General features: G+C 38.1%; 1 long non-coding RNA gene across 2 annotated transcripts in view; it reads right to left on the bottom strand.

Annotated features, from left to right (window-relative positions):
* Positions 1 to 17,607, bottom strand: part of LOC141497984 (uncharacterized) — a 92,689-nt gene extending 75,082 nt beyond the window's left edge. The window contains exons 1-3 of one of the 2 annotated variants that reach the window (XR_012471508.1): positions 17,581 to 17,598; positions 16,816 to 16,940; positions 15,404 to 15,589 (exon numbers count right to left, since the gene is read on the bottom strand). This is a non-coding gene — a long non-coding RNA (uncharacterized LOC141497984). Of the gene's footprint in view, positions 1 to 15,403; positions 15,590 to 16,815; positions 16,941 to 17,580 lie in introns of both variants that reach the window. The other variant, XR_012471509.1, reaches the window with a different exon arrangement.
* Positions 17,608 to 20,933: the final 3,326 nt, after the last annotated feature.

Here is a 20,933-nt window from a genome sequence, read left to right as displayed (position 1 = left end):
AGGTTTATCAGTAGGATTTTAGCCTTAAAAGAATGTGAGTTCTTATGTGGAGTTCTTATAGGAACACAGTTCAGAAGTCTGGATTTAGGGGACAGGAGCCACCAGGCTACATAATCCAAGCTTCCGCTAGGTGGGTGTTGTCTTTTGGTTGTTTCAGTTGTGTCCAACTCTTCATGACCCCATTTAGTATTTTCTTGGTCATTTGGTTTGCCATCACCTTCCCAGCTCATTTTATAGATGTGGAAACTGAGGCAAATAGGGTGAAGTAAGTTGACAAGGGTCATATATAGCTAATAAATATCCAAGGCCATATTTGAACTCTTTAAGATGTCTTCCTAACTTTAGGCCTGGTATTCTATCTATTGGACCACTTAGATGCCCCAAAGCTTCTACTACACTCCTTCCTAACCCAATAAACCCTTCCAAAATCCCCAACAGTCCCAAATCAACAAATTAACTAATCAAGAAAAAACAAAGACATCTTTCTCAAAATAGTAGCTTTTGTTGGAAGATCTCTGTATTTGAAGTCAAAGAATTTGTTTTGTTACTGACTCTGCCCCTTACTAACTATATGACATTGATAAAATATGACCTACTTCTCTAGATCTTGGTTCCCTCATCTCTATAAAGAATAGATTATCCAAGATGCCACCTGAGATCCCTTCCAGCTCACATCTTTGATTCTAAGACCTCAGTTCTTCAGTTGACTTTCTCTGGCAAAGACAAATTAGTGTTGTGTTATGGAACAAGTCTGAGAGACAGGAAATTTTTGTTCTATTACTCCCCTAATTGTGTGGACTCAGGCAAGTGTGTCTCCCTTCTAGGCTCCAATTTCCTTATAGGATTTGACTAGATAGTCCCCTGGGACAGAAGTCTAATGACTACTTTTTTAAAGTATGATTTTGGTTTATTTATATTATTACAATAATTTTGATATGTGTAAACATAAACCCCCCTCTCCTCCCAAGAAGATGAGAAACCTCAAGAATAGTGAGAGAGAGAAAGAGAGAGAGAGAGAGAGAGAGAGAGAGAGAGAGAGAAAATGTACTTCAGTCTATGTTCAGATTCCAATGACTCTGTCTCTGGGGTGAGTTGCTTTCTTTATCAAAAGTCCACCAGAGAAGTTGCTTCAATATTTTTTCCACAGTTGTTATTACTAGCCATATTTCCCTCCACTGTATTCCTCCCCACTCTCATTTATTCTATTCTTTCTCTCCTTTCATCCCGGTCCTGTCCAAAAGTGTAGGAGTGGCTAGGTGGTGCAGTGGATAGAGCACTGACCCTGGAGTCAGGAATACTTGAGTTCAAATCTGGACTCAGATACTTAATAATTACCTATCTGTGTGGCCTTGGACAAGCCACTTAACCCCATTTGCCTTGCAAAAAAAACCTAAAAAAACCCCCAAAAGTGTGTAGTATCTGAGTACCCTTTCCCACAATTTTCCCTCTCTTCTATCACCTATTCCCCCTTCCCTCCCTCCATTCCCCCTTATCTCATCCTTCTCTTCTCATTTTTCTCTAAGGTAGGATAGATTTCTACACCCTATTAAGTGTGCATGTTATTTCCTCTCTGAGACATTTCTGATGAGAATGTAGGCTCACTCATTCCCCCCATGTCTTCCCCCTTTCCATTCCATTGAAAAAGCTTTTTCTTGACTCTTATGTGAAATTTCTTAGCTCCTTCCTCTCCTTCCTCTTCCTCCCAGTACTTTCCTTTATCACCCATTGACTTCATCTTTTTACTATATTATACCATTATATTCCGCTCCTTCCCATGCCCTGTCTATATATGCTCCTTCTAACAGCTCTTATCAATGAGAAAGTTCATATGAATTATCAGTATCTTCTTCCCATGCAGGAATACAAACAGTTCAATATCATTAAGTTCCTCATAGTTAGTCCTTCTCTTCCACCCCTCTCTATGGTTCCCCTGAGTCCTGTACTTGGAGAGCAAACTTTTTGTTCAGCTCTGGTTGTTTCAATAGGAAAGTTTGAAAGTCCCCCATTTCATTGAAAGTCCATCTTTTCCCCTGAAAGAGGATGTTCAGTTTTGCTGGGTAGTTGATTCTCAGTTGTAAAACAGGATCTTTTGCCTTCTGGAATATCATAGTCCAATCCCTATGAGTCCTTAATGTAGATGCTTCCAGATCCTGTATAATCCTGACAATGGAGCCATGGCAGTTGAATTGTTTGTTTCTAGCAGCTTTTAGAATTTTCTCTTTGATTTGGGAGTTTTGGAATTTGGCTGTAATATTCCTAGAATCTCTTTCAGGATGTGACTAGTGAATTCCCTCAATTTCTATTTTATCCTCTGCTTCCAGGCTCTCAGGGCAATTTTTCTGTATTATTTCTTTTTTCTTTTTCTTTTTTTTTTAAGATTTTTTGAAGGCAATGGGGTTAAGTGCCTTCCCTAAGGCCACACAGCTAGGTAATTATTAAGTGTCTGAGGTCAGATTCGAACCCAGGTACTCCTGACTCCAAGGCTGGTGTTCTATCCACTGCGCCACCTAGCCGCCCCTTGTATTATTTCTTGAAAAATGTAGTTTAGACTCTTTTCCTTGTCATGACTTTCAAGTCGTCCAATAATTTTTAAATTATTTCTTCTGGATCTGTTTTCAAGGTTACTTTTCTGGTGAGATAGTTCACATTTTCTTCTAATTTTTGGCTTTTTTTGTAAGGGTTTTATTTCTTCCTGCTTTCTTGCAAAGTCATCAGCTTCCTTTAGTTCCATTCTACATTTGAAGGAGTTATATTCCTCAGAGAGATTTTTTAATCTCCTTTTCCAGCTGGCCAATTCTGCTTTTTAAGGCATCATTCTCATTTGCCTTTTGTTTTGATTTTTCCATTTGACCTAAACTGGTTTTTTAATATATTATTTTCTTCAGTATTTTTTGTATTTCTTTCACCAAGCTGCTGATTTGGTTTTAATGATTTTTCTGTGTCACTCTCATTTCTCCTCTCAGTTTTTCCTCCACCTCCCTTAATTGCTTTTCAAAGACTTTTTTTGAGCTCATCCATAGCTTGAGCCCATTTTCTATTTTGCTTGTAGGTTTTGGATTCAGAAGCTATGATTTTGTCATCATCTGGATATGTGTTTTGATCTTCCATGGGACTAAAGTAATTTTTTTTAGGTTTTTTTTTTGCAAGGCAAATGGGGTTAAGTGGCTTGCCCAAGGCCACACAGCTAGGTAATTATTAAGTGAGACTGGATTTGAACCCAGGTACTACTGACTTCAAGGCCGGTGCTTTATCCACTACACCACCTAGCCTCCCCTAAAGTAATTTTCTATGGTCAGATTCTTTTTCTGACATGTAGCTAGCAGAGATCCTTTTTTCTGAATGAGTAAACAAGAAATAATGTCCCTGGTTGTCATTGGTCATCTTCAAAAATGAAAAGAATATTTATCTACGTAAGTTTCATTTTCTTCCAGTAGTCAGTAAATGAACATTTCATTAATTATCTACTCTGTGCCAGAACTGTGCTAAGCCCCGAGGATAAAAAGAATGGGAAAGGACAATCCCTGCCTACAAGGAGTTTTTTTTTTTTTACAGTTGAATGGGGAGATAATATGAAAACAACCATGTACAAACAATATCATACAGGATAAATTGGAAAAGGTCAAGAGAAGGTGGCATTGGAAGTAACAGGTTTCAGGAAAGGCTAGATAGGATTTTTACTAAAGATGAAGCCAAGGATGAAAATAATGGAAGTTCCATAAATTCAGGGACAACACAATTTCTTCATTTCTGTATCTCCAGTGTCCAACACTTGTGGTCATTTAATAAATGGTTATTGAACTGAATTGAACTGGTTCATAATAATATATTTTTAAAGGAATTGCTGGAATAGTGAATACAGTGTTGCATCTGGGCTTGAGAAGACATGGTTTCAAATCAATTCAACCAGAATTTATTAAGTCACTTTCCTTCTAGGCACTCTGCTAGCTACTGGTCTTACAAACCCCAAAATATCATAGTTCCTGTCCCTCAAGGAGTTTACTTTTTCCTGCTAGAAAGTATCATTTGCAGAAACAAGTAAATACAAAATCTATGCATTTGTATAAAAAGGGGGTAGTTTTGACAACTGGGGAACAGGAAAGGCAACTTGAAAGAGGAAAACTTGAAATGAGCCTTCAGGAGAGCTAGGGGTTCCAAAAGGCAAAGGAAGAAGAACATTCCAGGACTGGGACATAGCCCATGCAAAAGGCATGTGGATAGGATGCCATTGTATGTAATGTCAGGTTGGAGCCAGATTAGGAAGGGCTACATATTGCCTACAGGTTCAAATCTTTGCCTTTGACACTTCTGTATTGATGACTTTCCCTCTGTTTCCTCAACTGAAAAATGTGGAGGTTGGACTAGATGACCTGTGAGGCCCTTCCCTTTCTATATCATAACAGTGCTATTAAGATTACCCATTTTACACTTTCAATGTATTGGAGAACTTTTTTCCTTCTCTTTTTTTCATTATTATAATGTGGGGTTCTCTGGGAAGAGGTGCTGATGGAATACAATGGGAATATAGTTATATAAAAATAAAATATCAGTAAAATTTTGATTTAACAAAAGAAGTCTTTCACATATGAGCAAAAGACTCAAAAGTTGAAGCTCAGGTGGGGATGGGTTTCATAAATGCTTTTTTCCTCATACAAATCATCACTGACATTGTCATGGTGAGCAATATAAAAATAAAATACTGTCCTGATGGGTCCTTGTGATGTGAATCTCAAGTGGTAGCTAGAGTAGTTGTCACCCTAATCAGTGGTACAATCAAGTGGGAGGGGTCTTGATGATTAGAGATAGGAGTAATCAGGACCTTGTCCAGACGGACTCCGGCCCTTTTCCTGACCTGTGAGTCATTGTGTGACCTGTGATCAGTCCTTTAGCTGCTCCAGCTTCAATTCTTCCCATTTATAAGAGCAGACTAATCATTTAAGATTCACCAAGAAAAATTTACCCTTCTGAGAATCAAACCTATTTACATTCTCATTATCCACAATTCAAAACTTTCTAGAAAATATGAGAAAAACCAATTTTGGTCATCCATTCCACAGGCTTCAGTTATGGGCTCCCAAGCCTGTCATATCTTTCACTTGTGGGGAGAATGGTAGGATACAAAAGAACTTAAATTTCTATTCCCAACAGTACTTTGCACATGGTAGGTTCTTTTTTTTTAAGTTTTGTTTTGCAAGGCAATGGGGTTAAGTGGCTTACCCAAGGCCACACAGCTAGGTAATTATTAAGTGTCTGAGGTCAGATTTGAACTCAGGTCCTCCTGACTCCAAGGCTGGTGCTCTATCCACTGCACCACCTAACCACCCCACATAGTAGGTTCTTAATACATACTTATTATTGCTAGCTAGTGAGTTGGATCTCCAGGTAAGCAGGTAGACAAAATTATAAAAATTCTCTCAATGACCCCTAAACTTCTACCTGAAGTATAGTCCTCTATATTTGTAACACCCTGTTAGAGAAATTCACTCATTTTAAGCTGGAGGCAATATTCAGCTCCTCTGAAATTTTAAGGAGTTTATATTCGATTTAGAAGTACAATCACAATTTCTTAGAACTTCACTTAAGGAAATTCCTATTATTGAGGCAGAAGTTTGGCTCTCTTAATTTACATTTCTGTCTCTAGCTCACCCCTGGTTCTTTGTAACTTAGGTGAAATTCAGAGTGCCCAAAAAGTTTGGGTAGAGAGACATCAGAGTAGGTTATATTGACTGTTGCTGGATGGGCACTGGGAGAGAAACCTGGAACAAAAACAGAGTATTTCTGGAAAGATTCCTCAGTCTTTGAGTCATGCTGATACTAGAGTCTTCTGAAATTCCTGTAGGGTAGATGGATAGCTTCCTCAGTATTTCTCTTCTTTGTCATCCTTAGGGTCCACTTGCCCTTTCTTCCTTTGTGATTGTCCCTAGACCCCTCAGTTCTTTGTGAGTCTCAGCTCTGTATTTTCCCTCTTATTCCTCTCTGCTGCCAAACTCCCAAGATCCACTGGACACTGGAATCTCCCAGTTTCTGAACCATTCTTTTCCTTTTAGAGATGACTTACATTAGATAACCAAGTTTCCTCAGACACCATCAACATCCTTCCTTAGAGTGCACTCCAGGTCATCCAAGGATTTTTCACATTTGATTGGTTGATATCTGTTTATTAAATGTATCAGAATGTGGCTCTTCTCACTTTTAGTGGGAATGGGGTAATCAATAGACTTCCCCCCTTTTACATATCTCACATCAATTTTCTTCACAGGGTATATGACCATGAATTATACAACACTACAATCCCTAAAGAGTTGAAAATGGTCATCAATGCCAAATCTTTCAGCCTTCACAGAATCCTAGCATCTCTTGAGTTTGAAGGTACCCATATCATAAACAACTGATTCAACCCATCAATGATAACTGTGAAAGACATGGCCAATGTTAATCTAGCTTCTGCTAGGAGACCTCGAGTTAAGGAGGAAAGCTCATTAGCTTCCAAGTCAGCCCATTCCACTTTTGGAAAGTTCTAATTTTAATGGAATTTTTCCTGACTTGAAGCTTAAATTTGCTTCTCTGCTAATTCTCTAGTCTCATCCTTCAGACCAAACAAAATAAATCAAATTCCTTAACCATGAGAGAATTCATTGTATATTGGACATAGCTATCATTCCATTAACATACACTTTACATTTTTTCTTCTCCAGGATTCACATACACAATTCCTCCACCTAATCCTTCACATGAGCATAAACTAAAGGATCACCACCATCCTGGTTTCTCTGTTCTGGATGCTCTCCAGATTATCAATGTCTTAAAATAGGAAGTGCAGAATTAAACACTAGTCCAGATATGTGGTAGTAGTAGTCCCAAGTTCCGAGTTCTGAAGCAGCTAGGTGGGACAGTAGTAGTGCTAGATTTGAATTCAAATCCTGCCTCAGAACCTTACTGTGACCCAGGGCAAATCTGAACTCTTTGAGGCAGTATTCTTATACTTAACTCATTCTCTGGGAGCCAGTGATACTAGCCTACTGTAAGATGCTTCCTACTCCAGGTATTTTTCCTAGCTGTCCCCCAACCTTGTACTATTTCTCCATTCTCTTCTTTGTCTCTTAACCTTTCTCACTTCCTTCAGGTCCCAGCTAAAATCCTACCTTCTACAAGAAGCCTCTCCTAAATCTCTTTAATAATACCTATGTCTTTCTGGTTGATTAGTTCCAATTATTTCAGTTATGGCTTGTTTTACATTATTAATTTCATGCTGATTCCCCCATTTGATTTTGTGCTCCTTGAAGGAGGGGTTTTCTTTGTGATATAAGTGCTTATCACAGGATCTACTCCATAATAGGTACCTAATTTTTATTGGTTGACTTCTGAAAAATGAGTATTGGTTCAATGTTTTCAAAGATGCCTCTCAATTAATTGAATTTAAGTTTACAGCAGCTTTTTTGGACTATAAGTCATTCCTAGCTTTCACCAAAACCTCTTTCTTCCAGAAATAAGAACCCAACCACCATATTTTAGCTATCTCATAGTTGAAGAATTGATTTTTTTAACTCAAGTATACTACTTTTTTGTTTATACCTGTTCAGTTTCATTTGGCCTCATTTGGCCCAATATTTTAGTTTACTAAGTACTGATTCTCTCATCCGGTGTGGTAGTCATCCATCCTGGATTTATATCATCTCTAAATTAGGTAAATATGCCTGTGTCCTTATTCAATTCATTCCTAGAAATACTAAATAACATAAGGTAAGAATCCAAGGAGCACCCCACTCTGTAAACCCACTTCTCTGTGGGTCTAGTCACTCAGTCAATTCCACACATATCCAAATTTCATCATCTTCTCTAAAAGGATCATTCAAGAGATTTTATCAAAAGTTTTGTTAAATTTCAGGAGCTTTTAACATATCTATTGCATAACTATCCCTAACATCTACCTGTTAAGCAACCTTGTTAAAAGGAAATGAGGCTAGTCTGGCATGATCTAAGCTTGCTTAACACTATGCTGGCACTTTGTATCTCTTTTCCTTTTCCAAATCTTTGATAATCAATCAACAAGCGATTAACAACAAGCAATTAATTTTGCCAGGAATTTAAGTCAAGTTCATTGGATTTACAATTCACAGACTTTATCCTTTTCTTTTTTGAAAACTGTAACAATGTTTGCCCTTCTCCATCCCTATGGTACTTCCACAATTTTCCATGATTTTTCAGAGAGCGTTGGCTGTGGTTGAGCAGTCACACCTGCCAGTTTGTTTGTTTTTGTAAAATGAGCTGGAGAAGGAAATGGCAAGCCACTCCAGTATCTCTGCCAAGGAAACCCCAAATGGGGTCATAAAAGAGTTGGGCATAACTGAAAAATAACTGAACAACCACCACCCAATAAATTTTCCATTTGGGTTAGAGGTAACTTGAACTCATTCAAAGACTCTAGGTGCTCTCTTGCTTCAATCATTTAATAAACATTTATTAAGGGCCTATCATATGTAATGTCTGTCAAATCTGGACAAAACAGTGGGCACAGAAAGAAAAATAAGTCATCTTTCCTATTTTTCAAAGTCAGTCGCATTGTTTATTCAAGATATACATTTTATCATATTAAAATTATATCATTTAAGTTGGAAAAGCTGAAAAAATAGGAATATTCATTGTTGGAAGGATTGGGGAAAGATTAGAACACATATACATTGTTGGTGGAGCTGTGGACTGATCTAACCACTTGTGGAAAAAATTTAGAATTGTGCTAAGAAAGTGATCAAACTGTCCAGAACTTTTACTGCAGGAATACCATTTCCAGGTATGCCTCTAGGAGATCAATTATAAAATAGTACCAAAGGCATAAGCATATTTATAGTGACACTTTGTTTAGCAAAGAATAGGAAGCAAAGGAGATGTCTATAGAGTAGAGAATGGCTAACCAAGCTGGGATGCACAAATATAATGGAACATACCAGCACTGCAAGAAATACCAAATGTGATATAAACAGAGCACAGAGAGAGTTCTATGAACTGACATAAAATGAAATAGAATCAGGAACCCCAATATATGCAATAAGTACAACCATGTAAAAGGAAATAATAAAATAAAAAAATAATAAAAACCAAATGCTGTGGAGTTATAATGGGAACCATGGTTTCAAAGAAGGCATGAGAAGACACTGCCTTGCTATCTTTGTGGAGGGGTGAAAAAATGAGAGAAGAATTCTATATATACTATCAAGAATAGTTTTTAAATTGGATATTACCTAAACTGGAAATGCAGTTCTCCTCCTTACTGCCATGGGAGTTTTTGACCTACTTCATTTTTCAATCTGGGTTCGTCTCACTGCCCATATCTCCAGGGATTCAAGGTGATTGAGAACTCCCAAATCTGAGTTCCACCAGCCTTGGTCTCCTCAGCAGCTCATTATAGGTAGGAATCCCTCTGTCTGACCAGATTTGGCTGATGTGTTAAGTTTTATTGAATTGTTTTCCCCCTTGCTTTTATATTTGTGTGTGTGTATGTGTGTGTATACATCATTGATGTAAGGGATTGCACTTTTTGGAAGTGAGATATTGAAATATATTAGAAATATTTCACATACATAACACAAAAGATATTGATAAAATTTTTAAAAATTATATGCATTTATAAAAAAGTCATATAGAAAAATTTCTTCCATCCCCAGGTAATGTACCTGAAGACACATTCTAACTTAGTTCTTGATCTAGACAACATTACATCTGATATGCCCAAACACAATTCAAATGTGTTATCACTCAAATCCAAATCATTTGCATGTGATGGCATCATCTCCCTGATGCCATGGTCTTCTTTATGAATGAAGGACAAACATCATCATCACCACCCAATAAAAGGAGATTCTCCTTTATCCCATTTATTGGAATGAAAAGCTTTAGGTGAGCCAAACTTTCAGTGCCTAGACCTTCTGTGAAGTGTTTAGGGAAGAATGAGTGGCTGTGAATATACAAACTATCCCAAAGTGCTCTTGTTTGCAGGGCTGGGCAATGAGGTAAATAAAAGTATACATTAATACTCAGAAGAGACTACAATATAAAGGGCCAGTGTATTTTAAAATCTTCTCAGTGTACTTCCAATTTGTAAGGTTGGAGGTATCCAGTTAGCTCTAAGTTTGCTTTTCTCTAGCATTATAATGAGATGAGACAAGGACCTTGGCTATTTAAGGTAGCAGAGGGGCAAATTGGAGAAGAATTTCCTTGACCTCTAAATGAGTCAGCAAGAGGTAGGTGAATGAAATCTAGGCATGGGAGATGTACATCTATATCCTTGCAACTCTAGATTCATGAATCTATAAGCCGTATATCCTTGGATAATGTGTTTTTCTTTCTCTATTCAAATATTAATATCATCCATGTTTCTACCCTTCAAGCATCTCAGATTCCCTTAGCATGGATGGTATTCTACCACCCCTGTCCTTAGGAGATAGTCTTTGATGATTATAATTTCATTGGGTTACAAAGCTATAAATTACCTCAGCAAGTCATCTAATTAGTAGCTGCACAAGAATTCTCTTTATGACACTATTTGAGGTCATCTCGCCCTGTGGTGATTCCTTTACCCTTCAGTCCAATTTACTTTTGCACAGCTCTAATTGTTAAGCTTTCCTTATATCGACCTTATATCTTTGTAACTTCTGCCCACTATTCATACTGATGCACTCATTTTCAGCCAAATTTAATCCAGGTTCAAGTGGCCCTTTGCATTTTTGAAGGTAATTATCAAATTCAAAACTTGTGTGGTCCTTCTCAGGGCCTTCAACATCATATCCTGCCAAAACTGTCCCATTACTGGACATGGTCCTTTAGATGTGGCCTGACCAAGGCAGAAGACAAAGAGAAGCTATCACTTAACTAGCTTGTCCTCTACTCTCCTTTTAATGAAGACAAAAGCTGCATTAGCTTTTACACTGTTGGCTCCTACTTAAGCTTGTGGTCCTCTAAAGCCTCCAGATTGTTTCCACAAGATTTGCTGTATAGCTAATCTTCCCTTATCTTATGTCTGAGATTTCCTGTGGCCCCAAAATATCATTACCTTAGGTGGCCAAAAGGTTGGTGAATCTTGTGGTGGAAAGAGTGATAGATTTGGAATAAAAGACTGTGCATTCTAATCCTGGCTCTGATGCATTGCCTGGGTGACTTCAGAAAAGACATTTAACTTGCTTAGACCTCAGTTTCTTCATCTGTAAAATCCATGATCCTCTTATCTTCTTGTACTATGAAAGGACCAGAATGCCCAACCTCTACTGACTGGACCAGTCATGAGGATTATCTCCATTTGAGACCCAAAGCTCCCTCCATATTGAAATCAGATGCTGTCATTAGATGAAATTTTGCAGAATTTTCTGCCCTTTATTTATAATAAAATACTACATGGTAGTTAAAGGGGCAATGATTCAAAGTCGCTATAGCCCTGAGAGAACAATTCCAAGCCCAGCTGGGCTTCAAAAGGAGCTCTAATCAGAGAGCCCCCAGCAATGTTAGCTGATATTTATTAATCACTTAATATGTCCCTATGATGCTTTGCTGAGCATCGGGAAGACAAAAATAAGCAAAAAGGAGGCAACTATTCGAATAATTGGTCCCTGTACCCAACAATGTTTATCACTAGCCCAAGACCCTGTCACCTCACTTTTCCACTGACTGTGCCATTACATTCAGGTATTGAAGGTCTGGAATTGAAAGGAACTTAGAATTCAACTAATCCAACACCCTCATTTTATAGAAAAGGATACTGAGACCAAGAGAAGCTTGTCCTGGGTCACAGAGATAATAGCGGCAAAGCCAGGATATGAACTCATCCCTCATCCTCCTCAAAATCCATTGTTCTTTACCCAGGCACTAAGGAAAGGGAAAATATGCCATTGTCTTTCCAACCCAGAGTTATACCCAAGCTGGTTACTCTGGCTGCCTCTGTGCAGTTGATCTCTGAAAATAATTTCTGCTATGGCAAACCCACAATTTATCTTAATTTTTCTGATGTTCGACCATGTCACTGCTGATTCATTCCATCATCTCAGAATTATTGGCTAATATGATGGCCTGGCGCACTGTTCCGGCTGGCGCCTTCATTCTTCAGACGAAACCAACCATTTATATCTATAGGGATGTGTCTCTACAATTTAATTACAACATGATTTTCCTCCTTCCCTCCCCTCTCAGTCTTTCTCTCCTTGGATAGTCTATTCAAACATTAATTTGTATTACATTTTGTGTCTCCCCAAAAATATGGTCACGAGAGTAGACACCTACCTGGGACAGCAGCCCGGAGCCCAAAAAACTCTTAAAATCACTGGGTTGGAGATCCCAGCTCTTGCTGATTGGCATCTTAATATTTCAGAATTCCCTCTTCCTGGAACTTTAGAAGCAGGCAGACGTCCTAGGGCCCCTGGGGCCAGTGGCCAACCAATAGTCGAGGCAAAGTCTTGGGGGATGGTGAGGGATAGCTCAGTTTCTTTGCTCTCTCAGTTCATCATCTCTTGAACCCCCAACCAGTTGGTAACTGGTGTGAGTGGGTGGGAGAATGAGAAATATATATCTCTATGTAGAAATATATTGTACGTAGCTAGCTATGTGAAGATATATGATATAGGTATATAATATATAGTCCTTAAAAATAAAAAAAATAAAGTTGAAGATATATTAAAGTCTTATAGGGAAAAGAAAAAAGGATTCCCTGCTCTATCTCCTCAAGGAATATTTTTTCCTTCTCATTTAAAGAGAAAAATAAAAGAGAAAGAGGGAAAGATTAGAGAGATGAGCTTAAAAAGAAAGGAAAATGAGGGTGGGTAGCTGATTAAAACCTCCACTGATCTGAGAGAGTTTTCTGAGTCCCAGCTTGGGCAGACAAGTCAGACAGTTGGCACACCACCCCGATGGATGAGGTCCCTTCCCGAAATTAGAGTTCAGGACTTCTCCCCGGTCCCCAAACCTTCGCCCTCCCCTCCAGGGAACCTGCGGCCCCGGCCAGAGAACACCTCGGTTGCTCGGGGCAACGGGGACGCCTTCTGGGGCTTCCTCATTGGCCAAGGGGCCGGCCAACACAGAAGGGAGGGTGGAGGGGTCCATGGGGGAGGGGGAGGGGAGAGGAGAGGCCAGGACGTTCGGCTTGGCCGCGGAGGTCTGGCTCCTCTTTCCGAGGCTGCCTGGACCTTCCTTATCATGGAGAAAAGGCGCTTTAGAGGATCCGAGACCTAGGACTGGCAGAGGCCCTAGAAACTATGCAGTCCTACCTTCTGATTTGACAGAGGAGGAAACTGAGGCAAAGTCCCCCAGGGAGTGAGAGGAGGTATCTGATCAAAGCTAAAAAATATCTCTCCTAAAATACCCAATTCAAGCCATCGTTCTACCTCTACTTGAATAAAAATAGCATATTTATATATATATAATATTATATACATATAACATATATAATACATTATATACACATAATATGTCATATACATATATTATATACATATAATATATATAATATATTATATATATGTAAATACTCACATATCACTTTGCAAAGCCCTTTATTTTGCTAATCCCACGAAGGGAAGAATCCTGTAACCAAAACATATTATTGCCATTGTTCCCCGGATGGGGAAACCGATTCCATGAAGGTGAGGGATGATGTCCAGGCTCTCACACCTGGTAAGGGTCTGAGGCTGGGTCTGTAAGCAGGACCTCCTAAATTTCAGGTTCTGAACCGCCATTGGCTAGAGTACACTTTGGATATCCAGGGATGGGAGGGTCTCGATTTATGGGACTGGTTGGGTCAAATGGACGGCCTTCCACCTAGCTCCAAAATTGCCACCCTTTTATTCCTGGTTCTGTCCTTTTAGGCTAAGCAGAACAAATCGAATCTGAACTCAATTTACCCTCCTAAAATCAATTTCATTTTTATCACGTGGACAACGAAATTATATTTAACCTGCCATCTTGGGCTGGGCATCAGGATACCTGAGTTTGATGCTAAATCAGAGTGACCTTGGGCAAGTCACTCTCTTTCCTCTAAGACCAGGATTTCAGCCATATAATCCAGTTTACCACATAGATTTTTTGCTTCCTTGCTGTTCATCTCAAGGTCTCCAGATATTTTCTGGCTGTCCCAAAGGTCCCTCCTCTGACTCCTGGCTTCTCTGGCTTCCTCCAAGTCTCAACTAAAGTCTCACCTACTGGAAAGCTTTCTCCACCTCCCCCTTAATGCTAGAGTCTTTTCTTCTAAGATTATCTACAATTTATCTTACTTATATCTTATTCATCTACAATTGTTTACATGTTGTTTCTCCCATTACACTGCAACTCCTGAGGGCAGGGAATTTTTTTTTTTTGCTTTTCTTTGTATCGCTAACATATAAGTTGGTATTTTATAAATGTTTGAGAGCCAAGTGTGACGATAATGTAAAATGCTTTCTGTCTATCTAGGTTTATGTGTAGCCTCTTATCAATTCTAAGGAAGCTAGGTGGGGCAGTGGATAGGCCAGGCAGTGGTGACCAGGAGTCAGGAAGACTTGAGTTCCATCTTGATCTCAGACACTTACTAGTTGTGTGACCCTGGCCAGTCACTTATCCTCTCCTTCAATTTCCTTATCAATAAAAGATACTTTTCAAACCTTATGGAGTGTTATATAAATATTATAGCTATATATATAATATAAATATTATATCTATACACATATAAATAAATATTATATCTATATATACACATAAATATCTATATATACATATATGGATATATAAATATAAATACATATGGATATATGAATATAAATATAATACACACACACACACATATATACTATTTCCGAGTTCCCAAATGATGAAAATACAAGATGTGCAGATTTAGAGATCCCAACCCAAATGTTCACATGGGCTATTTGTGGGAGAGCTTTCTGAGTTTGTGTTGATCCAGTCAGTCACAGTCAGACCTACTGAAACTTGATTCTAACATTGTGATGCCATTTTGGTCCTCTTCAAAAACAAAGGACAAGAACCATAGTTCTAGGAGCACTTAACACTGGGGAGTGGGGGAGGTGGAGAGTGAATTTAAGACATCCTCATTTTACAGAAGAGGAAACTGAGGTCCAGGGAAAAGGTATTACTTACCCAAGGGCATCCATTGATTTAAGGGTGGGGCTAAGATTAGTCTAAGGTCCAGTGTTAGGCCTCCAAAATCCTAGTTTATTTGTGTAAAGTTTGAAGCCTGAAGACCAGAAATACAAACTCCTTTCTCCACTTTTCCTTTTGCTTAAATAAGGCATCAGAAGGAATTCAAAATAAACCTATCGAGTTGAAAAAATATTTTTGGAATATATTGGACACCAGCTGGGATAGTTGAAGTGAGATTTAAAAATCTGGTAAACACAACCAATTCAGTCAATGGTACATATGCTCAACATTAAAAACCTACCGGAAAGACAATTTTTTCAGAAGTCCCTTTATTTGCTTTGCCACGTCGCATCTTGAACCCAGAGATTTCCGTCTGGTGAATCTTACAGAAATGCCAGTTTGGGCTTTCCAAATTACAGGGCCCAGGGCAAGGCTCAAACTTGGGGTTCCCTTGATATCGGACAGTTGACAGTCTCTAGATGGATCCCTGCCAATAAGAAATACCACTAGATAATTAGATACATAAGATACTTTCCAAACCTTATGGAATCCTATATAAATATTTTATGTATATATTTACATGCATACATAGGCATATATATATAAATATATATGTGTTTATAGAAATATAAATATATGTTTATAGAAATATATATGTACTATTTCCATAGTTCTCATTCAAACAAAACATAAGATGTGTAGATTTAGAAAATCTAACCCAAATGTTCACAAGGGTTGTATAAGAGTTGTGAAAGGATTAAAGACTGGGTTTGCTAGGCAGATTCTCTGAGGCTGTAGACTGTGAGGATCCCCAGGTGCCCCCTAGTCTGCCTGAAAGATGGTATATCTATTATCCAATGCTAATAGTTAATAACAAATAATGCAAATCGCTAGTATTTTTACAGCACTTGAAGGTTGGAAAAGTGTTTTACAAATATTGTCTCATTTGATCCTAGGTGGAACCATAGTGGATAGAGCACTGGGCTTTGAATCAAGAAGACTCATATTCATGTGTTCAAATCTGACCTCAGACACCAGGCAAGTCATTTAACTGTTTGCCTCAGCTTCCTCATCTGTAACGAGTTAGAAAAGGAAATGGTAAAATCACTCCAACATTTTTGTCAAGAAAACCTCACATGGGACCATGAAAAGCTGGACATGACTGAACAACGATATAATCCTGGAAGGTAGGGTGCTATTTTTATTCTCCATTTTATAGAAAAGGAAACTAAGGCTGAAAGGGGAATGTGATCTTCCTAATATCATGAAAATGATAAGTAACTAAGATAGGATTTGAACTCAGATCTTTCTGAGTTCAGACTTAGCACCACTATTGGCTATAGGTGCCCCATGTATCTGAAACATAGTGGACACTTAAAATACTAATTGACTGACTGAAAAAATTTAATAAGCACATTATCAAGCACCTGCTCTTTACCTACATATATAGCTTATATATATATATATGTATATATACATATGTTTATATATAATGAATATATATGAATAATAACACATATGAATATGACATTTGTTATGTATACATAGATATATGTATATAATACACTATATATGTATATATATGTAAATATGGCTAGCTATATTTTTATCTATATCATCTGTTTACCTTTCTACCAATCTATTCATTCATCCTCCATCTATCAATTTCTCCACCCATCCAGCCATTCATTCTTCTCTTTTCTTATATCTCACCCTTCTATCCATCCATCCATCCATCCATCCAATCCATTGTCTTATTGTGTCTCTGTTTGAATGCAGATTCTTTGACAATAGAGACTGTTTCATCATTTGCATTTGTAGCCCATACTGCTTGACACCTAGAAGATGATTCATTTGTGATTATTGATTGATTGCTAGGCAGTAGCATTCAAAAGATAAGATGAAAAACAGCCCCTGCCTTCAAGGAGATTCTGTTCTTCCATACTCATTTTATAGTCATAATGTCTATATAGGTGTGTATATACATCTATATAATATTTCATAGTACTCATTCAAAGAAAACATGAGATGTACAAATTTAGAGAAGGTGAGCAGATACGATTAATAAAATGGCACTCATTCTCTTCCACTTTTGCCTTTGCTGAATGTCCCCCTAGACATATATCTCCTCCTCATCTCAGCCTCTGGAATTCCTAGAATCCTTCCCAGCAATCTAAGTTCTGTGATTTCTGTGTAAGTTTCTTTGATTTTCCTTTCCTCCTTCCAAGTATCAATGTTTTTCCTTCCTCAAATTATTTTGAAATTACTAATCTAGATATATGTGGTACTCTTTCTTCCCACCCCCAAGAATGTAAATGTCTTGAAGTTAGAGACTTTTCATTTTTACCTTTTTAACTCTGGTGTCTGGCATAGTCCCTGGAACATAGTAGGCACCTAATAAATATTTTTCCCAATTAAATTGTTTAGCTCCCATTTTATAATTAAGGAAAAGCTGATCAGAGACAAGTTGTGACTTACCTGAGGTCTGTAAGTGCTGTAATCAGGTTACAAAGCCGAGGACATGAAACTCCTTCTGGTTGCCTTTTGATGTCACAGTACAGATGGAGTCATAGGCTTCACAGCTGGATTGGTCCTTCATGGTCACCTAATACAAACCCCTAATTTTGTCTACCTTGAAGGTGAAGTATGGGCGGGAGGAAATGACTGGCTCAGGGGCACTTGACTAGTGTGGGAGCCAATTGAGTCTAGAAGTCTAGAAGCTAGGCCACATGACTCCAAGGTAAAATTTTCTTTAAAAATCATCTCAGATCTGTAAATCTTACAATAACCTTTGACCAATAGAATTCACATGTTGACCATCTCCATTTATTTATAAAGAGAAAGGTATGATTAATTCAGTCTCTCTCCCATTGAGCTCAACTCTATTTTTACTTTTGCTGCAATTATTGGGCTGCATGTACTGTTCATCTTGGCTGCTTAGATGTGATCCTGTAATGTGAGATTTTTTTTTCTTTTTGGTTTGGATTTGTGATTTCCTTGATAATGGGATGTTCCAGTAGGAGAACTTCTTCCAAAGGTAGTATCTTTGCAACTTCAAGAGTCTTTGAGGGTTGATTGGGGGGTATTGGGGAGAGGTGAGTGACTTGCACCCAGATTTTCTTGTCTCAGGAAGTCACCTAAGATTAGAGTAAGATTTGGAACAGAGCTTGGTAGTATGGTATTTGGAAGATTTGCCCCTCAAATATGTGATCATGGGCCAGTCACTTAACCTTTGATGGCCTCACTTTTTTTTTAATCTGTAAAATAGGATTAATAATAGCACCTTAATTCCCAGGATTCTCGCAAGGATCAAATAAGATAATAATTGTAAAGTGCTTAGCACAGTGGCTGCCAGTCTCCATGCAGTTAAAACATGTTTTTTTTTTTTTTCCCAATAGTGATATGTACCTGGGAGAGTTGGACCATAAGGGAAGCTGAGCACCACGGAATTAATACTTTTGAACTGTGGTTCCAGAGAAGACTTTTGTAAGTCCCCTCGACAGCAAGTAGATCAAATTAGTCAATATTTAAAGAAATAATTCAGACTATTCACTGGAAGTTCAAATACTGAAGTTGAAGCTTCAATACTTTGGCCACATAATGAGACGAGTCTCATTGGAAAAGACTCTGATGTTGGGAAAGATTAAAGGCAAAAGGAAAAGGGGCAGTAGAGGATGAGATGGAGAGATGGTATCATGGAAATAATGAACATAAACTTGGACAGATTTAGAGAGAGAGTGGAGGATTGAAGGGCTTGGTGTGCAATGGTCCATGGCATCAGGAAAAGCTGGATGCAACTGAATGACAACAACAGGTAAAATATAAATATATATATATATGTAAGTTTATATATAAATAGAAAAGATAAATAGTGATGATTATTATCATCATTTTCATTATTGGCAGTATGACATGGGGGAGAAATGTCTTGTGTCTGTCACATACTGGCTGTGTGATTCTGGCCAAGTTATTTTATCTTTTACATGTTAGATCGCTCTTTAAAATCATAAGTTGCATACCTGGTGCCAACTTGAGTTGGTAATGATGATGAAGAGGAGCATTTATAAGGCCCCTATATGTACCAAGTAACTGCTACTTGGCCAGTTTGACTGTGATGTAAATAAGAAAAGGATGATGCAAAAAATTTCTGGAAGAAATAGTAGGGAGCTAGACTCAATTTTCAACTGTGAAATAGGAACAGCAGCTTTCAAATGCTGTGCTGATGAAAGGAGATCCTAATGTGATTTCTCTAGATTTTACTCCTTTCTGTTTTACCAGTGATAGGCCATCATGGAGAAGGCATGGTATAATGGATAGTGAAGTTACTTTGGGGTCACAATCAAGTTCAAATGCCTTTTTGGATATTTACCAGCTATGTGATTTTGGTTGTCATTTGAACGCAAACTTGAGTTTCTTCACCTATAAAATAGAATTAATAATAGTGCCTACTTGACCATGTGATTATAAAGGTTAAAGGGGAAAATAAATGATGCAAAGCATTTTGCATTAAAACAATATAAATGCCAACATCATTATCAGCAGCAGCACCCTTCAGTTCAAATTTCGCCCTAATTCTTGGATCATTCCCATCACTTGCTGCTGAAGGATGCTAGAGAAAATCTTGCAACTGAGTCCATAACATGTATATGTTACATAATTTCACTGGGTCCTCACTGGAACAAAGTAATACTTTTACATCTTCCTGACTTCACCTTTTCAATCACATTGGTTCTTTTAAAATTTTTTATTCCTTCTTAGGCATCATTTCTCTTACTCCACTCTCTCAGCTAAGAAGTTCAGCTCCTATTTCAGTGGAGGCAACCGAGAAGGGACATCTAGTTGTCACAGAAGATAGAGCACCAACCTTGAAGTCAGGAGGACTTGAGTTCAAATTTGACCTTTAGACACTTAATACTTAGTTGTGTGACCTTGGTCAAGTCACTTAACTCTATCACTTTGCAAAAAAAAAATAAAGTAAAAGTTCCTTTTCCTTTTCAGAAAACAACTAAGACAATTCACTTAGGTCTTTCTCCTCTCCTCACCTCTCCTCACTCAGATCTCCTTCTTCATTCCTCTTTCATAGGAAGAGGTGTTCCTTCATCTTGCCAAGGCTAACTACTTCACAAGTACAGGCAGGCCCATTTTATCTCACCTTCAGGAACTACATCATCCCTTCTCTAATTTTCATTTATTTTAAATCTCTCCCTATCTACTTCCCTACCAGCTACATTCATGTCCATCCTTAAACATCTCACATCCATCTTTTGTAGCTGTTATTCTGTATTGCCCCTCCTTTTTGTGATCAAACTGGAGAAGACCATCCGCAATCAATTCCTTTACTTCCTTTCCTTCTTAATTTGTTGCAGTCTGACTTCTGACCCCATGCAACTGAAACTACTTTTTTTCAGAGTCACTGATGATCTCTTAATTTCCAGGCCTAATGGTTTTTTGGATCAATTCTCATCCTCTTTGATCAATCTGCAATCTTTTACCCTATTGATCAATTTTATCTTCCTCTCACTAGATTTTCATGACACTGTTCTCTCCTCATTCATTTCCTGCTCCTTCTATCTCCTGTTAGACCCCATAATACAAAGGTCCTCCAACTCTCTGTCCTTTTCTCCCTCTAGACTATTTCATTTGGCAATTTCATCAGCTCTCATGGTTTTAATTATCATCTCAATGTAGATGGCTCTCAGTTTCCTAACCTCTCTCCTAACCTCCATTCTCACATCTCTAACTACCTACCAGGCATCTCAAATTGAATGTCCCAGTTTTGAATAGATATCTTATATCCATTGAGGATAAAATTGAACTAATAATCTTTCCCC

Source organism: Macrotis lagotis, chromosome X, assembly GCF_037893015.1.
Source record: "Macrotis lagotis isolate mMagLag1 chromosome X, bilby.v1.9.chrom.fasta, whole genome shotgun sequence".
Taxonomy (NCBI): domain Eukaryota; kingdom Metazoa; phylum Chordata; class Mammalia; order Peramelemorphia; family Peramelidae; genus Macrotis; species Macrotis lagotis.
The sequence above is the reverse complement of the archived record's forward strand: the minus strand, read 5'-3'. Positions and strand labels throughout refer to the sequence as shown.